This window comes from Octopus bimaculoides, chromosome 9 (assembly GCF_046866305.1).
Source record: "Octopus bimaculoides isolate indiv1 chromosome 9, ASM4686630v1, whole genome shotgun sequence".
NCBI lineage: Eukaryota > Metazoa > Mollusca > Cephalopoda > Octopoda > Octopodidae > Octopus > Octopus bimaculoides.
This window is the reverse complement of record NC_142936.1, coordinates 14,963,592-14,976,414: the sequence shown is the minus strand read 5'-3', so window position 1 is coordinate 14,976,414 and position 12,823 is coordinate 14,963,592. Positions and strand designations below refer to the sequence as shown.

The following is a 12,823-nucleotide window of genomic DNA, read 5'->3' as shown; positions in this document are numbered from 1 at the left end:
TTACATCATATCTAGAATTTTATTATTCCAGGGGGCTCTTCTTTGTTTAAGACTGTAATTATAAGGTAATTTGTTGGAGGTTGGCTAATATTTCTAGCAAGTGGTCTATCGACCTCACAGAGACTCGCTTGTTAGTTCAGACCCACTTTCGTTGTGTGATGGCTGAAAAAAAAAGTTTTAAGGGAGATAACTCAGGAGGAAAAAAAAGCGATACTAATAAGGATTATCTCCCTTGTTATTATCTCGCTCTGTAAGAGTATAAAAAGACGACCACATGGCAGGACAAGTTTTTGACGTATTACAGCTTAACGCTCAAAATAGAATACGTGAATTCATCACTGAAAACTTATTAATGGTTTGCTGGACCGATATTTTAAAACTAGAGGCTGCTATCCCTCTAACATCGATATTTTAGATGTGTATGTGAATTAAAATTAGCTGCGAGTCCTGGACTTTTAAATTACTCACGGAATAAGTCTGAGCCAGATTAAGGCCGAGCAGAATTGGTTAGAACAAACCGAGACGTACCAAGGGGATATTAAAAGGAAGACTGCAGCAAAGTAGATGAAATGGAACAGACTGTAAACTATGGTCGTAATGAGCAAGCAAGCCGAAGCATAATTTTAAGGTAAGCAGAAAAAAAAAAAATAATGAATGAATGAATGAAATTGGACAGACATACAAAAGTAAATTGTAGCAAGCTACAAATGATTTGAAATGAGATACAAAGAGTGTTTGTAAATGAAATGTCTTCTTAAGTTTATATAAACATAATCATGGATGTGTGTTTAAGAAGTTTATTTTGTAACAACGTAGTTCCAGGTTCAGTTCCACAGCGGGCCGCCTATAACAAGCGTCTTCTACTATAGCATCGGCCTGATTTGTGAATGAATTTCGTAGACGGAAACTGTTCTAGCCCATCGTGTGTGTGTGTATATATATATATATATATATATATATATATATATATATATATATATATATATATATATATATATATATATATATATACTGCCCTAACTCTTCGAAACGCTTAGTTTTAGAATGGTGGCAGCTGCTGAAGGAAATGTTCTCTATGTGGCATGTGTGTTTTCTGTGCTCTGTTTATGTTCTGTTTATCATTTTGTCCACGTTTTTTGCAACGTCCTGTACCCAGATATGCATCTATATGTAGATATAGGTATGTACATACATGTACGTATATATGCATATACTCATTTATTATTTGTATTATATATATAAAATTTGGACACCTTTTCCACATCTATTTAATGGATAACTGGAAAAGATACTTGGATGATTGTTTCATCATATGGAAGGAATCTTATGAAAAACTTCTAGAATTCAAATCCATACTTAACAACATACATCCCAGCATTCAATTCACTATGGAATTCAGTAAACATCATCTCCCTTTTCTTGATCTCTTAATTATAAAAACACCTAATAACCAAATCACAACCGACATCTACCACAAACCTACAGACTCACAACAATACCTCCTTTTTAGCTCATGCCACCCAAAACACACCAAGATAAATATCCCCTTTAATTCAGCTAAAAGAATTTGCACCATTGTCTCTGACCCAACCACTCGAGAAATACGCTTACAAGACCTCAAAAAAACACTATTACAACGCCAATATCCCTCCACACTCATAGATCTTGGAATAAAACGTGCCAAGGAACTTGACAAAAACACACTAAAAACCAACCAACACAATAACACACCCAATCCCAAAATACTTCCATACATCTCCACCCACAACCCCAAAAACATCGAAGCATACACCACAATCAAACAAAACCTCCCCTTACTCACCACAGACCCGAAAATGAACAATATCATCAATACACACAAAGTCCTTAAATGCAAAAGGCAACACAAATCTTTGAAAACACTATTAACCAATGCCAAACTACATACACCACTTCCACCCCCATCAGTTAAAAAATGTGCATGCCCTAATTGTGGTACCTGCCCCTACCTACTTGAAGGCTCTGAGTTTACCTTCAAATGAGGAACAAAGTTTAAAATCAAAACCAATTTCTCTTGTTCCTCTGGTAACCTCATTTATGTCCTCACATGCGCAGGTTGCCAAAACTTCTATATCGGACAGACGCGCCTCCCGTTGCGTAGAAGAGTAGCAGTCCATAAAGAACAAATAAATCTCCCTCAACACTGCCAAATTCCACTCAGTGGCCACATAGACTCTTGCGCCAGAAACAAAAACCCTAAATTCCTTATATTCCCTTTCTATCAATGTAAAGACAGAATCTCCACACAAGAAAGAATCAACAAGGAGAATCTTTTCATAGAGAAATTCCAACCATTTCTTAACACACACACACCCCTCAGTGACCTTATTTCTCTAGGAACAGACATAAACTTCCTGTTGAAAAAAAGAGTTCATAACTCCAACTAAAAACATTTATCTCCCCTTACACACACTTCCTGTTTTGACACCACACTTCCTGCTTAACACAAACTTTTAACCCTTTTTTAAAATCTAACACAACTCTCAATTCTCCTGCATCCTTATTTTTCCAACCATTATATACATGAATTACCATTGAACTTCAAAAGCTCAAAGACAATATAATGTATGGGTATATTTATTTTTTTATATATTATTTTTTTTATATATTATTTTCTTCATTTTGTACTTCTTTGTAAAAAACATTTTCATTCTCCCTCTTCTTGAAAATTTGCTTCGCAATAAAAGCTGGTTAGAGAAATCTTTATTAAAATATGCTTCCAGTTTAGCATTCTGCCTTATTATTTTTCATTTTCCTATATATATATATATTTTTTTTTTGAAGAAAAGCAACAAAAAATGCATTAGGTTATAGCAGTACGTACGTTTCGTACAAACTTCATTTATTTATGTAGTGAGAACATCGCGTAAGATGTGCAATGAAAATGTACTCCTCAGCTGCATAATGGAAGTTCATTTCAGGAAGTCATTTTGTAGATGTGTGCAAATACAAGAGTAGGAGATGAAGAAAATACCATCTTGACTGGGCTGTTAATCAACAGTCGAGTGAATCAAACATGAATTTAATTTCTATATATTCTAATTGGAGGGGTAAGATAGCAGTAATTTCAATTTAGAGGAAGGTAAATTAAATAGTAAGGGACAGCAGGTTAGGGGTAAATCAAGCAAGAGAAAAAAGAGATAAGAAAAAAGGAAAATATATATATATATATAGAAAACTAGAGGTAGTCGATAGCTTCCGCTATCTGGGCGACCAAGTTAGTAGTGGGGGTGGGTGCGCTGAAAGTGTAGCTGCTAGAATAAGAATAGCCTGGGCAAAGTTTAGAGAGCTCTTACCCCTGCTGGCGACAAAGGGACTCTCACTCAGAGTAAAAGGCAGACTGTATGACGCATGCGTACGAACAACCATGCTACATGGCAGTGAAACATGGGCTGTAACTGCTGAGGACATACGTAAGCTCGCAAGGAATGAAGCCAGTATGCTCCGTTGGATGTGTAATGTCAATGTGAATACCCGTCAGAGTGTAAGTATCTTGAGAGAAAAGCTGAACATTAGAAGCATCAGTTGTGGCGTGCAAGAGAGACGATTGCGCTGGTATGGACATGTGGTGAGAATGGAGGAGGATAGCTGCGTGAAAAAGTGCCACACCCTAACAGTTGAGGGAACCCGTGGAAGAGGTAGGCCCAGGAAGACCTGGGCTGAGGTGGTGAGGCAAGACCTTCGTACATTGGGCCTCACCGAGGCGATGACTACGGACCGAGACCTTTGGAAATGGGCTGTGCGTGAGAAGACCCGGCAAGCCAAGTAAGATCGTTGCCAGTGCCCCTGGACTGGTTCTTGTGCGGGTGGCACATGAGATGCACCATTTTGAGCGTGGCCGTTGCCAGTACCGCCTGACTGGCTCCTGTAGGATTTTCGAGCGAGATCGTTGCCAGTGCCCCTGGACTGGCTTGTGCGGGTGGCACATAAAAGACACCATTTCGAGCGTGGCCGTTTTCGTGCGGGTGACACGTAAAAGCACCCACTACACTCTCTGAGTGGTTGGCGTTAGGAAGGGCATCCAGCTGTAGAAACTCTGCCAAATCAGACTGGAGCCTGGTGTTGCCATCCGGTTTCACCAGTCCTCAGTCAAATCGTCCAACCCATGCTAGCATGGAAAGCGGACGTTAAACGATGATGATGATGATGATGAAATGAAAATGGAAGGAAATTTAAGGTAAGGGAATTTAGGTCAAGGTATTGGAGAATTATTAAGAATATATCTATTCGTCTGTATATTTAGAATAATACAACAAACTAAAGTATTAAATTTAAAACCACAGAGAACATTAATAGTTAAATTAGAACAAGGCAAACATTTATAGTTAAAATACGATATATATTAATGTGGGGTAGTAGAAGAGAGATATTATTTATAAGAAAAACCATAATAAAAGATATCAATGGCCAAAACAAATCAAAGTAAAAGGTGGTGGGGAGATGAAGGAGAAGGAAAAAAGGGGATGAATAAAGTTAGAAAAACAGGACTAAACTAAGAGTATTAAAGCTATGGTTTCAGAATTGATAATATGGTAGAAGAGACTTAGAATTAGCTAGAGAAATGTAGGAATATTATCAGTGGGTTGGGAAAGGTTAAAATGTATTCCAAAATTATACTTCAATGCTATAACTTAAATAAAGTAGTTAATAGTCTGAGAAACGAAAGGAATTAAAATAATATATTATTAGCAAGATTTACTTTTTAAAATATTTAAAGGTGCGAGAGTAACAATGTACACATAGAACCCTAAGGTCAGATCTATTGTTAATTAGATTAGGATTATCCTTAAGTTTAAAAATTTCATAAATTTCCATAGAGCACAGTCCACAGCCGTATCTACTATTTCTATAGGGTTGTACTCTCCTGATGATTTCTCATTTAAGGTTAAAATTGATACCATTTTCCTTCAATTCCCAAATTTTATTAGATAATGATGTGCTATTGACCTTATGTTTAAGTCTAAACGAGGAAGAATGATTGTATAATCGTTGTTTAAGATTGATTGTGCAACCAACATAAATGTAATTATTAGTTGGAGTAGCTACTGTCATTTATAGACCACATTACGGGCTAAACAATGGCCAGATACCGGGCAGTGGGCCTTAATTCTACAATTGCAATCAAGGGGATTATTAGCTATATATATATATTACTATGTTGATTGTTAATACAAATATCTAAATTGGTTATATCAGTATTGTTGGTTGTATTACTGGATATGCAATTGATATTGTTTGAGCTAGGAAGATTTATCTCATCAACTACGTTAACAGTTGAAGTATTATTATGTTCATTAACATGTACATGATTATTGGTTGTATGGGTGTTATTAATTGTCTGGTAGTTATTTGTATTGCTATCAATAAATAAGACAATTTTTATTTTCAAGGGTCCTAGCTAGTTTAATGTTCTTTTTATTCAACTTATTGATGATAGATCCTATATTGGGGAGAGTAGAGTATGAGATACGGATTGTGTGTTGAGAAAACATTTTATAATATCTATGGTTAGGGTCGAAATTTTTTTGTAAGATATCCATAAATTTCTTATAGAGGTTCGTAGATACTGTATAGTTGTAAGGGATGTTAAACCATATAAAATTTTTTCTTTTAAATTTGTGATGTAATTGTGATTTGTGGTTATCATAAATATTTGGGGTTATATTATTGCTTCTACTACCATTTGTAGTTTTCTTATTGGGATCTATCTTATGTAAAGTAATTTTCCTACACATATGGCCATTATTATAATTTCTTAACCTAGGTATTTTATTAGTGTTAATATGATTATGTAAACATTTATCAGGTTGTATTTCGTTTTTATTCTTATTGCTTAAGCAGGATAGACTATTATTAGTAGGTCTTTTCTTACCATTATTTAAGATAATTAGATTATTATTATTGGTATCATTTTCATTATTGCTACTATCACATTTGATAGATTTACTAGGATTAAGGAAAGAGATTTCTTGGTCATAGCCTGCTCTAGATAAAGCTTCATTGTAGTAATGAGAATTGGAGTTAAAGATGTCATAGTTTGAGGACAGTTTAGTTATTCTTTCGGAAATGTTTTTTACAATAGATTTTAAAATATTTGTGGGGTGATTAGATGATCTACTAACATACTTAGTGACTTCATTTTCCTTTCTATAGGGATAGTGCAATTTAGAGCTAATATTAAGAGTGGTATCGAGAAAGTTAATGATCTTAGTACCATATTCGAAAGTAATGCTAAGGTTAGAGCTTTTAAAGAATTTTCTAATATTCTTTCTCATTCTCTCTTTGGCTGACTTATTGTTGGTGGGGATGATAAATAACGCATCATCCCTGTAAAGACCCCCTTGAAGTTCAGGAATTTCCCTATTTAGGCAATGTAAAAGATATGCCCCAACCAGATTTGTGATTTCAGCCGAATCACTTGATCCCATTGGGATATCAAAGTTATCAGGGGTGTCAGATCTGGTCCAGAGTCTATCTTTGAATTCGATGGTTCTTCTAGCTAAAAGAATTATATCTATTTTTTCTCTAGTAATTAGGGATCTATTTTTGGCAAAGATGAGAGCTTTGTTAAGGAGTATAGGGGAAATGCTAGAATAGTAATTATTGATATCAACTTGGATGAAGGAAAAATTATTATTATTGTCAATAGACCTAAACCAATTAAGTGCTTCATCCGTATTAATCCATAATTTTAGAGCAAGGTTAGGAATAATAAAAGGTATAATGTTATCGAGAATAAGCTTACTTAGTCTTCCAATATCAGATTTAGTTGGGCAAATGATTCTAACAGTAGGGTTTTCTTGAAAGATTTTCTTATGGTCCTTTAAATTAATTTTAGGTTCACAGAGTGCAAGAGGTTCAGTTCTATCAGTTAGATTATATTCTACCATAATTTTTTTGATTTTCAAATTGATGTCTGATAATGTTTTTCTTGAAGTTATTTTATATTTGCTGTTGAGTTCCTTCATTATTAGTTTTTTGTAGTAATCCATTCTATATAAATTTCCGGTTTTATCCACCGGGACCAAAATACCTGGTTTGCTTTGTATAGATTTGATAAATTCCTTCAGCTTCCTCAGGTGTGGGTTTTTTCTTAGTGGGTGCTTCTTAAACTTAGCAATAAAGTTGAGTAAGTCTTTTCCAAAGTTTTCTAATAACGGATTTGGAGGTGGATTCCTTCTACTTCTAAATAGTTTCTTAAAATGGTTCTCTTCCTGTGATTACGAAGGCATTTTCACAGACCCGCAACGTCACTCGCCATCAGAATTCCAGCTCCACGGAGCTGGTCTAAGTTGCTTCCTGCCTGGTCAACAGCCGGGTTCGAAGAGGGTGAATGGCAGTGAAGCCTAGGTGCTGCTGCTGATTGTGCATGCGCATAAGGGGCTTCTGTCAGATCTCTGGAAAGCTCTAATCCTATGTGCATGCGTGGATGAATGTTCCAAAATGGCATCTAGAACCAGGCGTCACTACAGTTTCAAAACGATAGGTTTGAAGTCTCTATCATGGTAACACGTGCTGAAGAAGCTAAGGCTATTTTTGCCAGTGCAGAAACCGGTCCATGTGAGTCCAAATACTTAAATGTACGTTGGGAGATTGTCTTAACCTGATCTGCCTACGGTTGATTTTTGTAGTTATCATCAGTGTATTTTGGCGATTTAGATAAGAGTTTTGACTGTTATTTCCAGCAGGTAGACATACTTAGTATGTCCTTTGATTAATTTCAATCCTTCAGCTATTTAATGCTTTTTGGGGCCAGCAATCGCCCATATTATTGATTCTATTATTATCATTTTTAAAATAGTTACACTAGATAATAACAAAATTAATATCTTCGCAAATTAATTTTTCATGAAATATTTGTTGCTGTATTGATATATATATATATATATATTCTTTTAGAATATTACTTATAAAAGTTATAAAAACACATATATACACATTTATTTGCTCAAAATAATTGAGCACTCAATATAAGTTCAGTTATATATTCTTTTAGAATATTACTTATAAAAGTTATAAAAAACACATATATACACATTTATTTGCTCAAAATAATTGAGCACTCAATATAAGTTCAGTTATATATTCTTTTAGAATATTACTTATAAAAGTATATATATATATTAAATATATATTTTTTTTAACCAAAAAATTTGGTAAAAAATATAGTATCTGTTAACAATCTTAGCAAAAAACTCACAGTTGAGTTTTTGAATATATATCAACTTTAAATAGAGCTCAAAATTTTGAGCTCTATTTAAAGTTGATATATATATATATATATATACACATACTGAGAGAGAAAGAGAGAGGCGTGGCTGTGTGGTATGAAGCTTGCTTCCCAGGCACGTGGTTCCAGGTTCAGTCCCACTGAGTGGCACCTTGGGAGTGGATTTGGTAGACGGAATCTGAAAGAAGCCCGTCGTATATACATGTATATGTGTCTGATCCCCACTTGACAACCGGTGTTGGTGTGTTTACGTCCCTGTAATTTAGCGGTCCAGCAAAAATGACCGATAGAATAAGTACCAGGTTTAAGAAAAATAAAAGTACTGGGTCATTTTGACTAAAAATTCAATGCGGTGCATCAGCATGGCTGCATTCTAATAACTGAAACAGCTAAAGGATAATATATATATATGTATATACACTCACACATATATGTGTGTGTTTATACACACACACGCGTGTGGACAAACTAAAGAAAAAGGCACCGATGGCATCACGCAACACTGCATGGGCATGACGGCCATTCAATTGCCAGCCCTGCCTCTGTTAAAGACTCAACATTCTCCACCAGCTTGCAGGAAATATGCTCATAACAAGCGAGAATTGTCTGTGCCGGAATTCCCATATCACGTGATTTCATTCTACTGGAACTCCTCAGTGAGAAGTGTCCGGTCACCACATACCAGAAACTTTCCCTACGTGTCATCATATTATGCTGTTTCGTCTTATTGTTTCCATTAAATGTATTGCATGAACACCTTTCCTATTAAAACACACCTCTTTGTTACAAGTCCATTTCTGTTAGTGTTCAACACCTCATTCATATTCTGCAGACCCACATGTAACCAACATTTGTTTTGCAAACCACATGAGCATTGAAGGACAACTTCAGTTCAACTAGCTTTCACATCATCATCATCACACCTGTAGACTCACATCCTTGTATCAAGCTTATCTATGTAGCTCTTCATTGCGTGCTGTACACATTTTCATGGTGACACTGTTGCATTTCCTCCTTTCGAAATATGTATATATATATATATATATATATATAGCTGAAGAATTAAAATTAATCAAAGGACATACTAGGTATGTCTACCTGCTAAAAATAACAGTCAACTCTTATTTAAATCACAAGAATACACTGATGATAACTACAGAAATTACAATTAAACTTCATTTATGCAGCAAATTTATTTTGCAAACACGTGTTCACACATTGGCTAACCTTCTAAATGTACTTTTCATTAGATAATCGTACATTTGAAAGTAAGACATTGGAAATGAATCGTATCCATGGTCACATCTACGGTCTTATATTAAAGCATCCTTCTTAAGCCGTATGGACTCATAAGGGCCGGTTTCCGTGGCATATATATTCCTCATCTGCATGCATACCTACAGGTATTCATATATGCGTATGTACACACACAAATGATACTGTCTTTTATTTACTTGTTCCACTCATTGAACTGCAGCCATATTGGGGCACTACACTAAAGCTTTTAACCAAATACAATGAACCCCAGCACTTATTTTCTTTGGTCCCTTTTGTTGAACTGCTACATTGAAGGAGCATAAACAAACCAATACCAGTTGTCAAGAGCTGGGATGACAAGGCTTCCACACAGTCTCAATCTACCAGACTCACTCAGAAAGTATCAGTTAGCCTGGGGCTATAGTAGAACACACTTGTCCAAGGTGCTGTGGAACTGAACCTGAACTCACAGAGTTGCAAAGCAGGCTTCTAAACCACACAGCCACACTTGGTGACTTAAGAAGAAAAGACCATAGCCCTAGCAGGCCCTTTGAGACTGCCGAGCTTAAGGCCATTAATGTAGGTTAAAACCTGAAGACAAGAATAGGAAATATATTCCAGGGGGATGAGGTGCTGGGGAATAAGGATCTAGTATAAAGCTACTTACTTGCATGATCAGAGTTACCTGGAGGTTACAGAATCCTACACACAGGCGCAGGAGTGGCTGTGTGGTAAGTAGCTTGCATACCAACCACATGGTTCCGGGTTCAGTCCCACTGCGTGGCACTTTGGGCAAGTGTCTTCAACTATAGCCTTGGGCCGACCAAAGCCTTGTGAGTGGATTTGGTAGATGGAAACTGAAAGAAGCCCGTCGTATAAATATATATATATATATATGTGTGTGTGTGTGTGTGTGTGTGTGTGTCCCCACCATCGCTTGACAACCGATGTTGGTGTGTTCACGTCCCTGTAACTTAGCGGTTCGGCACAAGAGACCGATAGAATAAGTCCTGGGGTCGATTTGTTCGACTAAAGGCGGTGCTCCAGCATGGCCACAGTCAAATGACTGAAACAAATAAAAGAATAAAAGAAAAACATATTTATATACACAAATGGTTTTAAATTTCGAAAATAAATATTACAAGGAACAAATGGTTATTGTAAAAATTTATTGTCACATCAATTTTTTTTTTTTATATATTTCAAAAATCTCTATTTTTTTTGTTTTGTTTTTGCTTGGAAGAGTTTATTTATTTTTTTCTTTCTTTATTCCACAAATTGAGGTTGTCGATGACTGATTTTGTGATCTTGTGGGGGGGGGGGGGGGGAGTGTCAAAGTTCAGTGAAATTCCGAGCTTTTTTTAATGTTTTTTTTTTTGATAATGTATGACTGAGTGAAATCAAGAATCAGTGTTTTAGATCAATTATTGATATAAACATATATATACATATATCAATTACAGATATATATAGCTTGTTCATGTTTTCATAACTGTTTCTTACAACCTTTTCCTTTTGTTTGTTTGTTTTTTTTTTTTAACTTTTTATTTATAATTTTTCGTAAGGATTTTTTTTTTTTTTTATAACAGCATGCTGTTTCTCGAGATCCCTACTCCACTTGCAACTGCCTTTCTCCAGTAGGCATTCATATTCCCCGGGCTTCAAACCTTCAAACTGTATGTAGAAGGACTGACATATAATCCAACAGGAAACCAGGTGAGTTATCTATCCTGCCCCACTGAGTACCGCTCAGTGATGCAGTATAGTATATATATATATATATATATATATATATATTCCTCAACATGTAGTATATATAAATATGAATGTGTATATACACACACACACATTATATGCATGAATAAATGTAGGTATGTACATTGTTAGTTTGCACAATACTTGCATTCCCCCCCCATCCCTTTTAACAAAAATCATTCAATATTAAAAGTTTTTTTTTTTTTTAACAATTGATGAGAGAGAGAAACAAAAGTGAACAATTTTTTTCTTTCCTTTTTGTAGTTTTCTTTTTTTTTTGGCACAATCCATTCTTAAAGTAGGAACTAATCCAGAGAAAAAAAATAAAAGTCTAATTTGAGAAAAACTGATGCAAAAAACGTAACTAAATAAGATAAAAATAAAAATAAATGAAAAATAAAAGAAAGATTAAAACATATCTCATTGCAAAGTTTCAGGATTTGGTCTGATATGAGGGGAGGGGCAAGGATAATGTTGGAAGGGATAGAAGGGAATATATTTATTAATACTAGTTTTATAAATTGTCGTAACTGAAACATTAGTCTACTATTATATTATTTCATAAAACAAAATTTCAAAGAATGAGACATAATAGATATCCAATTAAAATATAGAGGAGTTGGAGGTGGGGAGAGGGATATAAAAAGAAATCAATAACAGTCTGGTGTGATTTAATAGCGAATATCAATTTTCCTAGGAATCATGTGTATATTTACTAAATGAAATACACCCAAACATTCTCAATGATTTAAAATTTGTTTCTTAATCGGAGAAAGAAAACAAAAACTACCAAAATTTGTTAGCGACACACAAGGGCAAGGGAAGATAACTTCAATAAATTAAGAATTGAATAATTTAAAAAAAAAAATCAATTCTTATGCTTAATCCTGTAGCATTTAAGCCAGCCATAATATCAAGCTTGTATATTCTAGCTGTTTTATGTTCAAACTGGTCAGATCCAGCCTCTTACACCTCCCTACAATGTCATTCTAAAAATAAACAAAAACATCATCAGAACCTCAAAGCTATGAAGGTAATGCATAATTTATTCAAACCTTACGTCTTACAGAATCTGAATGCAAGTACTAAGAGAAAAATCTTTGACATTTTGTTAATGGAGACGGTAATAACAACTACACTCCATTGTTATAGCACCTTGTCAGTGAAGCATAGACAACTGACATGCTTGATCAATAAACATCAGATATTTTTACATATAAAAGTACAAAAAAAAAAAAGAAGAAATAAGGTTATTACACAAATTTAGTGTTTACTAAAAAATTCTTTGTAACCCATTTTTTCTACATGTAAAAAATCCAACTAAACCGTTATATAATGGCCAAATGTATCCAAATTATTTATGCTTGGCTGAAGAGAGTCAATAACACTGAAATAGCCATTGTTCTTGCTTACAAAGATCAAATTTTTCTCTTAATCCTTTAGCAGTCAGATGCAAAATTATTTATTGACATTGTTTTGAATTAAGCATGCATTATCTTGAGGCATTGACATTTCAATGTGATTATTTTTAGAATGACATTG

At 34.8% G+C, this 12,823-nt stretch overlaps 1 long non-coding RNA gene across 2 annotated transcripts in view; it reads left to right on the top strand.

Moving 5' to 3' along the window:
* The first annotated feature begins 247 nt into the window (after positions 1–247).
* LOC128248697 (uncharacterized) overlaps positions 248–12,823 on the top strand; it is a 132,827-nt gene continuing 120,251 nt past the window's right edge. The window contains exons 1-2 of one of the 2 annotated variants that reach the window (XR_016243053.1): positions 248–628; positions 11,116–11,242. This is a non-coding gene — a long non-coding RNA (uncharacterized LOC128248697). Of the gene's footprint in view, positions 629–11,113; positions 11,243–12,823 lie in introns of those variants that run through there. The other variant, XR_016243054.1, reaches the window with a different exon arrangement.